We start from the raw sequence: 14804 nt of genomic DNA, 5'->3' as shown, positions 1-14804 counted from the left end.
GCTATGCAACTGTTGCATCTGAATTGATAAGGAATGGCTATGCCTCTACATACAAATCCACTTACACCTCTACTTAAAGCTCCACTGCCTAGACCTCTATGCCTGCAATTCTGCTGTAAGAAGAAAACCATTGCAACTGTAATGGTGCTGCACGGTGTCGGGGTTGGGTCTGCAGAACTGGACGGGTGTCAGGAGCCAAGAGAAGACTGCCTTCCTGATGCCAGTCACTTTACCTGTCAGTCTCTGAAATGAGCCACTGCTTAGATGAAATTAAGGCTTAAAAAGGATGCCAGCAGCCTTGTTTGTTTCTGGAAGACAAACACAGTGTAAGTCTTTCTGATGTTGCTTTGTTATTCCTCATCAAAGACAGAAAACTTGAGAGACAGGTTGTGGTGCCTATAAATCATGATTTTCATAGAGGAACTAAGCCCTTCTTTTAAGGGAAGCATTCCCCTTAAAAAGAAAGAGAGAGGTGGGATTTGCCCTGAACTTCAAGGAATAACTCCTTTTCACCACTGGATCACTGGATGTGTCTGCCTACCCTAATCTCGTACCATTTTTCTATCTTTGGTCTCCTTACAGCACATCCTACCTTTTCCTCTCCTACACCTGTCAAGACTGCCAAAGAGTTGCTTTGAAAAAAAATTTCACCAATTTATTCTTTCCATAGAAATTTTTTTCTTTTTTTCCCCAGTGCATCAATAGAACCAACTCTAAAATACACCTTAACAAGCATGCCAAATAAAAGGTGTACCTACAAATCTTTTAATAGCATAAAAACATTTGGATCCAATGGGGTATAAATCAGCAAGTTTTTAAGCAAACTGGATGTTGGTACAGAAACCAAGCAGCCATGCCCAGGAGCCCTTTCCCTACAATTAAAATACTGGAACGGGGCTGCCACACTCAACCAGCTTGATGAATGTACAGTAATGGTTTTTAAATATTACAATGTATTAGTATTTGTTTCTGCAATAGCTTGCCATGAAAACCAGCCCACAGTAAAAATGGTTATTTTTAAAAAACACACGTTGTAGCTGGGTGGAAGGGATAAAGCAGAACATACTGCTTCCCTTCCAGCAGTACACTAAAACCAGTAACAGGAGGCACTGGAGCTAAGCTCCATCTTAACAGGGTATCCATCAAGCCAGTATCAACAGTCTGAATGGAAGACACAAATGTGGAGTTCAGGATGTAAACACACATTGGTCTCATAAAGAGGCACTATACACACTCAAACATGATCATACAAATCAGTAATTACCACCATAAAAGGCAATTTAAAATATGCACCATAGACTTTCAGTTACATAGTTACAAGATGCTCAGAAACGAAGCTGATAAATGTGGCCAAAGCATAAAACCTACAACCACTGGATGAAATTTTGATTTTGCTGATGGCAAAACCAAGCACCTATCTAGTTAGAAATCCAACTACATCTTTATATTGAAGAACTCCAAAATGTACTTTTCCTGAAAAGGTCAATGACAATAACCTGTGGGTCTCTGAATGGAGGAGTGTCTAGCGTAGGTGCTGATGCATCAAATGCACTGGGCGCACCTGTTAGATGTCCTCTGCAGAGATAACCTGGGGACAGGAGGAGGCTGGGGTGGGTGAGGAGGACCTGGAGCAGCTCCAGCATTACTCAGCGTGGTTCTTTGTTTCTCTTGCATACGCACGCACGAACAGGGACCACAACCAACCTCATCTGGTGGGAAACCAAGGCCCATGGAGAACATCTGTATCGCCGGTTCAGATAAAGCCTGCAGACGCAGGCTGCCACGGGAAACATTTACTGTCCATACTACAGCCTGTCATTGCAAGTGACTGTATAGATACTGCACAGTGATAAATTAACTAAAAGACTATATCAGCCATGCTGTTAAGATGCTTAATTTCAGAGACACATTATCATGGCTGTAAAATGCTTTCTAAGCATAAAGCTCAGAATTAGTCTGCGCCTTAAGGCACTTCTGCTCTGCTTGAGCCCTACCTAAGAAAGACACCAAAATGCACTTTGTGACAGCCCAGATCAGTTAATATTTCTGTGCTGGTCACTCCCTGATTTTAAGGCTGATGGCACTGCATTTTCAGTTCCTTTTAATGAAAAGTTGTGACTGTGACGAACTGAGAAACTGTTGGCGTTATCTTTTATAAATATTATGAGAGTGGCTGTTTGCCTGCTCAGGTTTGCTCTGATGCCTGCTTAGCTGTGTGCCTGGGCTCAGAATCAAAGGAACTATAAAAGCAAATATGCAAAGGAAATACTAAAAAAAAAATAACAACAGCCACAGGTACACAACTTCTGAGGAGGTAAAAATAACCACATTTGGTTTTCTTCAAGCTACAATCCTCCCAAGATCAAGCCTGCGATGGACGGAAATCTGACATCTTCAAAGGCTTGAGAAGGGAGAAGGGTTTTTCTAGGTATGCTGGAAAAATCAGAGGGTATGTTAGTGAAATAGCCGACAATTTGGAAAAACTGAAAACCAGAAAGCAGGAGTATATTGTGGGCCGAACAGGCTCTTCCTTCCAACTCAAACATGAGGATTAACCTGGACCCACCCGAATTACACCAGAGAGATCACATTTAAGTAAAGGAATATGTATTTTTTATATACTTTTTTTTTGCCATTGTGAACCTTTGGCCCAGTGTGCTTGGTAGGTTTGGAAATAAATATCGTGTGTTCTGAAACATTAGTTTTGAGTAACTTTAACCAGTTGCTTCCAAAAGAAATGTCTGGAGGATCCCATTGTATTGGGTCTGCTGAGACTGTCAGGAGCCTACAAGAAGAGCAATGTATACAGGTCCTAATTTGAGAAATGGCATTGCAGCTAGCAATTGTCCCTAAAAATTAGTATCTACAGCATGCCCTCACAAATGAGGAGAAGGCTAAAATATCAACATGGATTTGAAAAAAAAAAAAAAAAAAAGCATTCTATTTTACATTCATAGATTAAAGTAAAACACACATCATTAGTACTGGAAGCAGTTTGGAAGTCTCTGAAGAATATAACCTAAGACTCCACCACAGTCTAAACTATTACAAGACTACCATTTCATAAAATAATTATTATTTAAGTGTAAACTAACTCCAGACTGCACCAGGAGAAAGTTACATACTTCAAAGAATGGAGTTTTCCATGACTCCTGCCTAACAAAATTTTGATTGAAATCAAAGTGGCAGCACTGAGAACACAGGGTTGACATAACAAATGCCATAGCCAATTTGAACAATTATGAGCCCAAATCTGCCATCATTTACATATACATGTGATTCCAGCTGGTGAGCTCAAATTATGTATGCACAACCAACAGAGAATACTTTTTTTATATATCTCCAAGTTTCACCACAAAAAATACAATGGAAATTCAAGTGAATAGCATTTAAGCAAAACAAAAGATGTTTTAAAGAATATGCTGAAAATCACCTTGCTCCATGTATTTGTTCTAAACGCTGCACGAGTTTGATAATGATGTGTGGTTTTGCATATAAACTTGCACTGCAAATACAGAAAGAATGCAAAAGGATGCACTAACGATGTCAAAAGCAGCAACAAGTCAACATTTTTTTTTGTATATATCTCAGCTGTTGTATTGCTGTTAGTGCTGCTCTCCGCTGCGGGTATGCAAACCGATGACGGCTAGGCTTCCCAAATTGAAGCATGACTTGTGCAAGTCTCTCCAGTGTACAAAACAGACAGAACAAAATCATTCTTGAATATGAGTGATTCAGTCCAGAATCTGAAACAATCAAAGATGAAGACGATCATGCCGTACTTCTCCTTCCAAGTAGGAGATGGAGGAAGTTGTGTTCACACATTTGCTTGGGCCAGCTTTGCCCATATGAGGTCTGACAGTCCAACCACAGAGCCTGAGCAGCAAAGCACCTTCTGGTGGGTATCCACAGTCACAAAAATATCGAGACCTGTCATGGCCAACATGACCACTGCATGATCAGTGCATAATTTTAGCAGCTCAGTACGTAAAATGAGATGACGCTGCCCTCCAAATGCCAGGAGTTTTCAAAGTGTAATCCCTGAATCCCAGAGAATCAATGAGTTGCATCTCAAATGTCTGCAAATGTTAACTGAGAAAACCAAGTCTTTAGCAACCAGGAGAGGTCTGCATCTCCACAGCAAAAAGAAAATAGGTGACCACAGATCAAATACTTTGAAAGCATCTAATTGCTCCATTTCACAGGGCCCAGCGGGTTGAAGATGAAGTAGTCTCTTGGAATTTACATGACAATAAGGTGAGGAAGTTTGTTGCTTTGCTTCACACATCGTTCCTTTCACACATTCTTCTTTCTGGGAAGACGTGATAATGCTGTCTACGTTCATCTACAAGTGCCTTCCACTAACTTAACTAACTGAGACCTTTCAAAATGAAATTAACCCTTTCAAAATGAAATTTCTAAACTCATAGGGAAGTCAGATCTAAACAACATTCATATAATCTGTGGTTTAACATTTGGACAATACTTTAAGACTCTACAATTAATGTAATTAATTATATTTTTCCTTAATTATTCCTTTTTTTCCTTTAGATGCTTCTTCAATGCTATTACAGTACTGTTTTGTAAAAAGACCTGTTCTTCATTAGAAAAAAACTTGTGAAAGGGGATCTTTCTTCTACTAATAAGAACATATGGTTTGAAGCTATCTTTTCATTAAAATCATAAATGCCAGCTTCAGCATTTCACCTAAAATGGATCACTGTATTTCTGTTTTCATATGAAAAAGTATAAATCAGCCCAAAGAGCGTAACACACGCCCATCTGCAAAACCAAAGCATACGTGGTCTGATCCTTTCTGAGATCAGTGTGCAAATCTAGCAAGATAAAGCAGGTGCAGTAAGTATTCTTCCATTTATGTTACAACCTTCTTTTATTACTCTTACTGAACATTAAGTGTTTCAGCAGTAAATATTTGCATTACAACCAGTGTGCGTTTGCTGATCAGCTGTTTCTCAAGAAATGGACCAAACAAGTCATGGCCAAAAAATGACCACCCATCTCAGAGGGAAGGGCTGGAGCAGAACGTAGCATGTAAAATCGTAAAATAAAATGCAACTCCGACTTGCTATGCTACAGCACATCACTTGCTCTTTTGCTAGCATACCTAGAAACATGTATTGAGAACAAATGGTGCATTTGACCTCACTGACAGTAGCACTGGAGGGAATCCTGTGTTGTTTCAGAGCTGGTAAACCTGTGTGTATCATCACTGGAGTGAAATTTGTCCTTATTTTTCTTAAAAAACAACCACCCAAAGACCCCCCCAAATGCCTACAACATTAAAAAAAAAAACCCCAACTATTTTTTTCATCAAGCAGTGGTATTTTAAAACACTATGTGTTAGTACATATACATTGACACTTTCTGGAAAGGAAATAAGGACCTGCTTGACACCGTGAGGGTAAATTAAATTTATGCATGTGTAAATACAAACCACAAAATACTATGTTTATGGTGTGATATGGTAAATGAAATCAACCTTGCATGATTCATGATGAATAAATTTGCTGAACTACATTTTTTTACCTTATGGGCACACACATTAACCCATGAAAAGAAAATGACTCCTTGGAGCTATGCTTCTTTGAAAAGGAAACTCAAAAGGACCCGCTCCTGCAGCCAAATAATGTCTAAAGCTGTGCACACTGAGGTGAGGGTGGGGAGGTTAAACAGCAGCAAGGGGTGGATGGAGACGAGACTGAAAGATTTTCACCCTTTCAAGTCAACAAGGGAGTGTTCCAGCTGACATATGCAGCCTCTGCTTGCCCTTTGTCATGTCTGCGTTTCACCTCAAAAACTGTCAGTGACTTGTCAGAATCAATCAGAAAAGCTAATGCAATTCTGCAATGATGTACAAGTTTGGACAGCATGACATCAAATTTCTGGTAGTGTGTGTCAAGTACCATATGAAAACAGATGTCCTCATTACTCCACTGCTTTGGTACAAAAGAGTACATCTTACCTTTTTGACCCGTGTCTGGCAATTGGGGGATTATAATAAAGGACAGCAAGTGATACAGCCTCTAGCCTGTACTTTTATCATATAAATTGAATTCTAACACTCCTTATCTTCTGGCAAAAGAAGTTTGCTCTCTCAAGTACAGTTTTCCTACTGGATGCTGCTTTACATTCCAAAGACCTAGAAGTCAGTGTGTCAGTGCTCCGCGGATCTGAGACAACCCACCATCTTGTGGGTAACGCAACAGGGATTTCCAGAGCGTTAGTCATTAACTGCTACAGCATGACCAGAAAAGGGAAAGCCCATCACTGAGCAGTTGTGCAGCTCCTGGATGGAGCCCAAGCTCTGAGCACAATGAGGGACCTGCGATGTAGCCTCACCGGGGGTGTTACATACATGCCAGTCCTTTCCTGCAGCCAAAGTGCTTGCTCCTAATGCATGGTCCTCATGTGCCACGGCTGCAGGTGATGCATGGAAAAGGACCTATGGCTGCAAATTTATCTGAAGTACAGCCATTATTTTAATTGAACATTTTATTTCATTATCTTAAAAAATGAACAGCACTCTTTCAACAACCTTCCCTTTCATTAAACCATGACATAGAAAAACAAACTAGAGTTTTCTCTAGCTACACTTCTCCTTCTTGATACTGTCATCAAAACTCTATTGATACTATGTAAGAGAGACTGGTTTTTAAGAAGGTAGTAAGTCAGGGTGCCAGCAGACTCTAACTGCCCAGGACTCTTTTGCCCGACATGTAACTGCTGAAAGTGGTGAAATCCCCAGATGAACTAGTTCATCCAAGGCAAAGCATGGATAATCATCCTTCAGGGCATCCTTGCAGTAACAGCAGGCAGATTCTTTAATTCCACGAGTAGAAGAATTAAGGGAACCCTATAACCTGAGGTGTATTAGCAGGTAAAAGAAGCTTGATACAAAACCGATTTAAATGTAAAAAGAATACATTCCTACCACATGTAATTAGAGGGAGAGGAATAATTTTATCTCATGAGGAAAATGCAAGCATGCCTCCCTGTGCCAGGTAATACCCAGGAACAGACTCATAATTAGATGCCTCAGGAAGGAGCACCACTCTCCCTGCTCAGAGAGAGCTCACGAATCTGAATCTTCCCAGAGAATTCCTTTCATACTAACAGGGAATGGCAAAGTGAGTCTCTGAATTACTTTGTTTGCTGGTTGTGCCTCTCCCTCTCTCACTGGGCTCTTTGGGTGTACAGTCTGCTGCAATTTAGGGTGTCTGTACAGCCACAAGCCCTCTCTGGGAAAGAGCTGGCAGTGAAGCTTCTGTGCAAGGATGGGCATCAGCAAGGGAGTGAATCTCATCTGCAAGAGCTCACATTACATATTCCCCAGCAAGGAGATTTTGCTTGCACAAAACCACTCAGCAAAACATAATACAGTAATATAATACAATAATATCCTGAGTTCTGTATCACTACTCCTGTTCAAATCTCTTAAGCATGTTACGAAAGAGAGGCTGGAACCAGTAGCAAGATCTCCTTCACAGAAATATATGACCCCTGCTTTAATAAGAGGTCATGCTATCACCAGTTCCTAGAACACAGTATTCCTCAACAGCGTTGGACAGATAAATGTAATAAGGATGGAAGTGTCATCAGTTGGAGTAAGATGGAATCAAGCCTTTGAATCCTTTCAGCTTATCTACTGAGAGAGCTAAAAGAGATCCTGCACAGTACAAGTGATGGTTAAGTTTTTTGTGATTTGGATTGAAGGTGCAATTAGCGCACTCGCTCTCACAAGTGCCTCAGCAACTCATCTTGGGCACTAAACAACTTTGGTCAACACTAAATTAGCCTGACCTTTAATTTGCCATGGAATTGGCTTAATCTGTGTCCACTCTTCACAGAGATTTTAGTAGCTGGCTTTCCTCCAGGTGTTTCAGAGCTTCTTACTCTAAGTTCAGCCTTTCCAGCTACCCACATCCCAACAGAGTCGCACACATAACATTTTATTGCATTACCATATCTAACACACTTTGAGTTAAAGCATGGTTCCAAGAGTATGGTAATATCAGCATATTTAGCACATCAAAGATATGAGATCTCTATGGCTTTGAAGACTAGGGTTGGCATACTGCATTGCAGGAGTAGTTACTGTATTGCATGTACTATTAAGGGCTTCCATACTTCATTCAAAGTCATTCCTTAAACACATACTGGTGCACAGTTTAGAGGCACCATAGCTACAGACCAGGGTCCTTTGGCATATATTAAATGCATCCATTTGACTTCCCACACCTTGTACATTATTTCCTCTTTCTGTGTCACCTCTTCTCACAAGCCCAACTTGTTCTAGAAGATGGACAAAATGCAGGTCTTCAAATGAAGAAAATAGAAAGGCTTTTCACCCCCATCAAAAGCACAAGTGAGGAATGATCAACAGTGTTCAGTGCAGCGACAGTTAATAAAGCAATTGTATCAAATATTAAGGCTAAATAAAGATTTTTTCAGGCATAATAAGCATGCATCAGTAAGATTTGCCCACCCTCTCCATGCACTGTATATGAGCTGATGTTGCTTCGATTATCACTGCAGATTAAAAGCTCATCATTACAGGAGATGAGGCTTTGGCAGCCAATCTGATAATGACCTCCTACTCCATACGCAAGCTGCACCTTGCTTTCTTCTCTTTCCTGAAACACATGCCAACAACATGGAGTATTAGAAGAACCCAAACAAATCCCTACCAGAATGAAATACTGCACAGTATACAAAAAGTCACCCTGGGGAAGAGAATCACAGAGTGGTTCAGGTTGGGAGGGACCTTTCGAGATCATATAGTCCACAACCCTCCTGCTCAAGCAGGGTCATTTACAGCAGGTTGTCCAGGACCATGTGTCAATAGATGGGAGACTCCATAACCTCTCTGAGCAGTCTGGTCCAGCGTTTGACCACTCTCACAGCTAAAAATGTTTTCTTGTATTCAGATGTAAGCAATAACAGAGAACAAACCATATGTGACAAATGTTAACCGTGCCTCTTCATGCGCCACTGAAAGATGTTCCAATACTGAGATGCTGAAGAAGAGGAAGAACCTGAGAAGAAGGGCCAGATGTTAAGTGACCTTCATGCAAACAGACAACAGATATTTCCAGAGAAACGTCTCTCCTGTTTCCCGGCAACCTTGCCCTGTCCCTCCTGCGATCCATCCCAAGGGTATCCATACCTACTCTCCTTGCATTTTCCCAGCTGGTCAGGGTTCTTCACCTCCTCCCTCTTCCTCTCTCACTCCAAGAATTGGGAATCTCCAGGATACATGATGCATCCCTAAGGCCAGATATCGTCCACTATAGCCGTGAAACACCTCCAAAGTGAAGCAGCTGCCACACTGTAAGTACTGCTGCTCAGAGAAAATCAGTTATAACACAAATATTTAACAGATTTTCTTCTTAAAACTGAAATGAATGACATTTCTTCAGTAAATATGCAGAATATTTTACTTGAATTTGTATTTGCTCTTCTGTTCACTGAGATCTCTTTGGATCAAGTGACAAAAAAAACAGCCTGGCTCTAGGACTGTGGTCCCTGCAAAATAAATCTCATTTCTTATTGAAAAAACTCAAAACCTCAGGTTAATATTCTGATTTCTTGCTATACGAAGTATGAAACTTTTTACAGTTCATTTGCACTTGTGACTCTCAGCACTGTCACAAAAATATTTTACTAATTTCCTCAAACATTAGCACAGGCTTGCAGTTGTTAAAATTGTTCTTTCCGATATTTGTTTTGTTAAAACATGATCAAGGACAGCACAATTTAACTTCCGCAAACATCAAATTTTTATGATAAATCAACAGGGCAGCAGATACATGTATTATGAAGTTAATGGTCTGTCAAGATACTAACAATGTTGATTCCTGAAGAGAAGTCTGGAATTTAAAAGACAAAACTGGGTTTATCGGATAGGACAGATTGCTGCTTGTCTGACCGACTTAGTCTGTGTGACAGAGCTACGAGCTGCCTTTGGGTTCACAAGTCCTTCAAAACCAAAGATTCATGGTAATAGAAAGCTTTTCAGCATAAAGCACCCAACAATCAGAGTTAAAGTTTTATTTATTGGCTCTGACCATCTACTTCTGTTATCAACCATAAGGGCCCATACACTTCATCAACTCCCAACAATAGCCGCAAGCTTGGACAATCTGTCTTGTGTCTTCATTGGGTAAAACTTCAATGGAGCAGCATCGATTAAAGAACAGCCCACGCATAAAATGGAAACTCATTAAAATAAACTTTTTCAAAGGGGGAAGAAACTTCAGTTCCAATTGAATTGAACTGTTTTTATTTCAGAGATGAAAGCTCCATTACCCAGCTATACATTCATGTGCTCTTGGCTTAAGTGCTTTTTATTTGACTTAAACTTTTGGTTTCTTCCCATGTCTTTTTGGAGGCTTGAGAAACATAATAGGAATTCAGAGCTTATTGAGCTTGATTGGAACACAGTATCTGTGAACCTCATCATAATACCTCCTGGACCTTTATGTTTATCGTCTCACTGTGGCCTCTTTTGTGTGTTTTCCTGGCCTTTCCTACCAGAACAATTGTCTCCTTTCACACGTATTTACAGAGACGTTTTTAATGCTTTAAACATTTTTAAATGAGTGGCCACAAAATAACGAAGAAATAAAATAAAGCAGGTGTAGTCATTTACATTATAGATGGAAGACCGCATAAGCTGCTGATGTCAAGACAGCTTTTCTAATGTGTTTATATGAAAACTGACTTGCAGCTTACTGCCTGAAAACCTCACCTTGAACTTATTATGAGGGCAATAATAATATGAAAAAATACAGATGGTAACCTGTGCTATCTGGAAACTTCAGTTTAAACAGAGCAAGCTTAATACATGGTAGATTACTCATTTATATCAAAGCTAAGTAATAATATCCCAAATGCTTTGATTTTAGATGACTGAACACTAAATGAAATGAACTATATTCTCAGTTACTTACATATACTGAATGTCAAGAGAAATTTGTTTAACGCTGTAAAGCTATACAGAAATATTCACTGACTGTGCCGCCAAACACCCTGCACTGCAGAAAATGAGCCCACAAATGCTTTATAAAATTTCATCACACTACGTGCTTTTGTCTTCATAAATACTTTTACAAAACATAAAGTAATTCAACTCTATTAAAAATACATGCAAATATTTCTTAGAGCTTTCTTCTTAAATAATAGCACACAAATTGAATAAAAATTAACATAAAGAAGAGGAATATATGTTTGTGCTTCAAATTCACCGCCAATATTTTTTTTTGCCGAAATTATGGTTTGTGGTAAAAAAAAAATCAAAACACCTTTGATTTCAGCTGGACACTGATGCACACAACAGAACTCGGTTCCTCAAGTTTACATATGGCCATACAAAGGCTGAGAAAACACAAAGGTCTATTAACGATCATTTCCCTAGAACACAAAAAATGTACTTCATGCAGCACATTATTTAAAAACAAACAATGTGTGGGAATCAGACAGATTTAAGACCTGCATTATTCTAAATTTTTGCATAAAGACTCAGTGTTGATTATAAATTAGTTTTTCTTATCAATGTGTTCATTATCACACATTTAATTCCTGAGGCTGATAGACATTAGTCTAACACTTAGACAAGACAAGGAGAGTCTGAATGCTCAAGAGAAAGCCATGCAAATCTGGGAGTCTGGGACTCCCAAATCTGATCATAATCTTACAATTTCTATATTGCATTTGTCCTTAGGATATTGAATGGAGGTATAGTCTAGCGAGGGAAACCCCAATTAGCTTTCATCTTGGTACTACAGAGAACATCAGTGAAGATATACCTAGACTACCCCCCCCAGTTTCTACGCTGACTGCTATGCTGCCACAGCTTCCCGACCCTTCACCGCTCTCACTCTAGCTAGATTAGAAGTGGTACAGTTATGGCAGCCTGGGCTTCATTTGCTGCATAGAGATGCCAAACATTTAAGATAATGCTTAAGCACACCAGAAAGTCCATTTCTTCCTTCTCTGCCTCAGTTTCACCAGCTGTGAATTTAGCCTGCTCCATGGAGGTACCGCACTCATCAGTTATTGCTTTTACTTAATGTAGTCAAATCATTATATAAAGATCAGTTTTAAAAAACTTTTTTTTAAGGGATTGTATAGCTGTTTTCCACTCCAAAAAGCATTTTTAAACCCTGCAAAATGTCTCAGCATTATTTCCTGTATTCCTTATTTAAAATCTCAATCTAAAAAGTCATTTGAGATAACAACCCCCCATTGCTCAGGCTCCCAGAATCTGCAGACGGGGCTTTTCTACAAAGAAAGTCACCCTAGAGTAGGGTGGGAGGTTAGGTACACAAGAAATGTAGGATCAAATACAGATATGCTAGATTGCTTTGCTATTTAATATTTTTTCACACAAAATTAAAAAGGCAGTTTAGAACAAAAAAGGTTTACATCAAATATAGAAACGTGCAATTGGCATCAAAATCAATTATTAACTAGGTAAATTAAACATATGTGAAAAATTTATCATTATTACTAGTGTAATGAATATTTTCACAGTATTTCTTGATGGACTTTGCAGTTCAAATACACTTATGTCAAAAGTTAAACGTACAAACCAAAGCAAAAGTGTATAAAACTGAGCCATGCTTCTACATTGCTGTTCCTAGCGTTTATGTTCAGTATAACTCACAGGGATTGCTACTCCCCATCAGACGATCTCAAGCCAACTGGAGAGCCTTTAAGAATAAAGCAGAATAAGAATAAAGTAGAATACAGAATTCTTGCTTACACTGTTTTCACAGGCCATTTCATTATTTTACAGGTGGTTGCAATCTGCCTACATTTTACAAAGATAATATTAGATATGGTCATATTCAGGTTCAAAAGTGGCTTTTATAGCCCAAACCTCAATGCAGTAGTTTAAAAAATAAAATATGAATACATCAAATTATCATAGTTTAACTTGAGACTTTTTTCTTGTTCTCGCAAAACACAAACTTGCACTACACACACACAAAACATTCAGAAAACTTTGCTTATATTACTATTGTAACTGCTGGCACGGAGCTCCATCCCAATTAGACCTTAGAGAAATGTACTGTCCTATTATCTCAGTGTGTTTTTGGAAATGGCAATCAAAGAAATATTCTAACATGAACAAGTGTTTCTAAGTGCTAATTATTCATGGTATCACTTGCTGATTGGTGCCTGCGGCCATGAAAATTTATTTCTAGGCTGTATTTACAGTAAAACCAAAAGTGCTTAGTGGCAAGTAGCTTAATCAAATTTAAGAACAGCAGACAGATAACATAGGAGGGTGGGTGTTTTTTTTTTTTTGGTTGCTTTAATCCTCTCATTTGGTTTTGAAACATAAGGCCCTGTTCACTTCATTTAAGTCTCACAATGACTGGAAGCCTGATCAATCTGTCTTGTGTCTTCTTAGGGTGAAACTGCAATTGAGTGGAAGCAACAGATGAACAAAGCCCACATTCAAATCTGTAGCTCATTAAAATAACGTTAAAATAGGGTAAAATCGCAATTGTAAGTGAATTGTAGTTGGCTTCTTTCAGCTACATACATTTGATTAATAAACCATACATTCATTAGCCATGAACCGCTGGTCTTTAAAGTTAATTTAAATGAATGACCCTGCTTTTTTTGATCTTCAGACAGTTTTGAAAACATTTATGAAATAAAGCTTAAAAAAATAGGTCAAGGGCTGTTTCCTACAAGCCAAAGAGCTAATGGGATACGACCTGTCAAATCCCATAATCAATTCACATTCTGATACAGAAACTTAGAAAGCTGCAAGTTTACAAGAGACATATTGTAAAACAGCTTTTACAGAGGGAAAAAAATAAGTATTGTTAATTTGCTTTAAACTCACAAGCAGTCCAACACTTCCAAGAACATAGTTTAAAAAAATACTGTAAGAAGGCAACCTTAATTAAGGTTATGGCAACTCAAACAACAATGACAGAACACAGGGCTCGAAGAAACCCCCTAAGTCATGACTTTGAGTAGCCTGCAGGTATTCATCCCAGACTATCCTGTTCAGAAACCTAAACAAGGATGTTTCTGCCTTGAATCATAGAATCATAGAATGGTTTGGGTTGGAAGGGACCTCAAAGATCATCTAGTTCCAATCGCCCTGCCATAGGCAGGGACACCCTGCACTAGACCAGGTTGCCCAAAGCCCCATCCAACCTGGCCTTGAACACGCCCAGGAATGGGGCATCCACAGCTTCTCTGGGCAACCTGTTCCAATGCCTCACCACCCTCGCAACAGAAAAAATCTTCCTAATATCTAATCTAAATCGACCCCCTTTTAGTTTAAAGCCATTACCCCTTGTCCTATCACTACATGCCCTTGTAAACAGTCCCTCTGCATCTTTCCTGTAGGCCCCTTCAGGTACTGGAAGGCTGCTATAAGGTCTCCCCGGAGCCTTCTCTTCTCCAGGCTGAACAACCCCAACTCTCTCAGCCTTTCTTCACAGGAGAGGTGCTCCAGCCCTCCGATCATCTTCGTGGCCCTCCTCTGGACTCGCTCCAACAGCTCCATGTCTTTCTTGTACTGGGGATCCCAGAGCAGGACACAGTACTCCAGGTGGGGTCTCACAAGAGCCAAGTAGAGGCGGGAGAATCACCTCCCTCAACCTGCTGATCACACTGCGTGAAACATAGGTAGAAGTTAACCTAACATTTTGACTCTCCCTCAAGATCATCACTGGTATTAACAAGAGCTGATGAGATGAGGTTGCTGCTGGCAGACAGGAGGTTGCAGCCTCTCTGCCACCATCAGCAAA

At 39.6% G+C, this 14804-nt stretch overlaps 1 protein-coding gene across 4 annotated transcripts in view; it reads right to left on the bottom strand.

Annotated features, from left to right (window-relative positions):
* Window positions 1-14804, bottom strand: part of CYP7B1 (cytochrome P450 family 7 subfamily B member 1) — a 126057-nt gene that overhangs the window by 66879 nt on the left and 44374 nt on the right. The window contains exon 1 of one of the 4 annotated variants that reach the window (XM_075743995.1): window positions 11325-11343. The exons of the other annotated variants lie outside the window; for them this stretch is intronic. The gene's annotated coding sequence lies outside the window, so the exon portion shown is untranslated. Of the gene's footprint in view, window positions 1-11324; window positions 11344-14804 lie in introns of those variants that run through there. 4 annotated transcript variants of the gene reach the window in all.

This window comes from Balearica regulorum, chromosome 2, assembly GCF_011004875.1.
Source record: "Balearica regulorum gibbericeps isolate bBalReg1 chromosome 2, bBalReg1.pri, whole genome shotgun sequence".
In the NCBI taxonomy this organism is placed as follows: domain Eukaryota; kingdom Metazoa; phylum Chordata; class Aves; order Gruiformes; family Gruidae; genus Balearica; species Balearica regulorum.
This window is presented reverse-complemented; position numbering and strand designations above follow the sequence as displayed.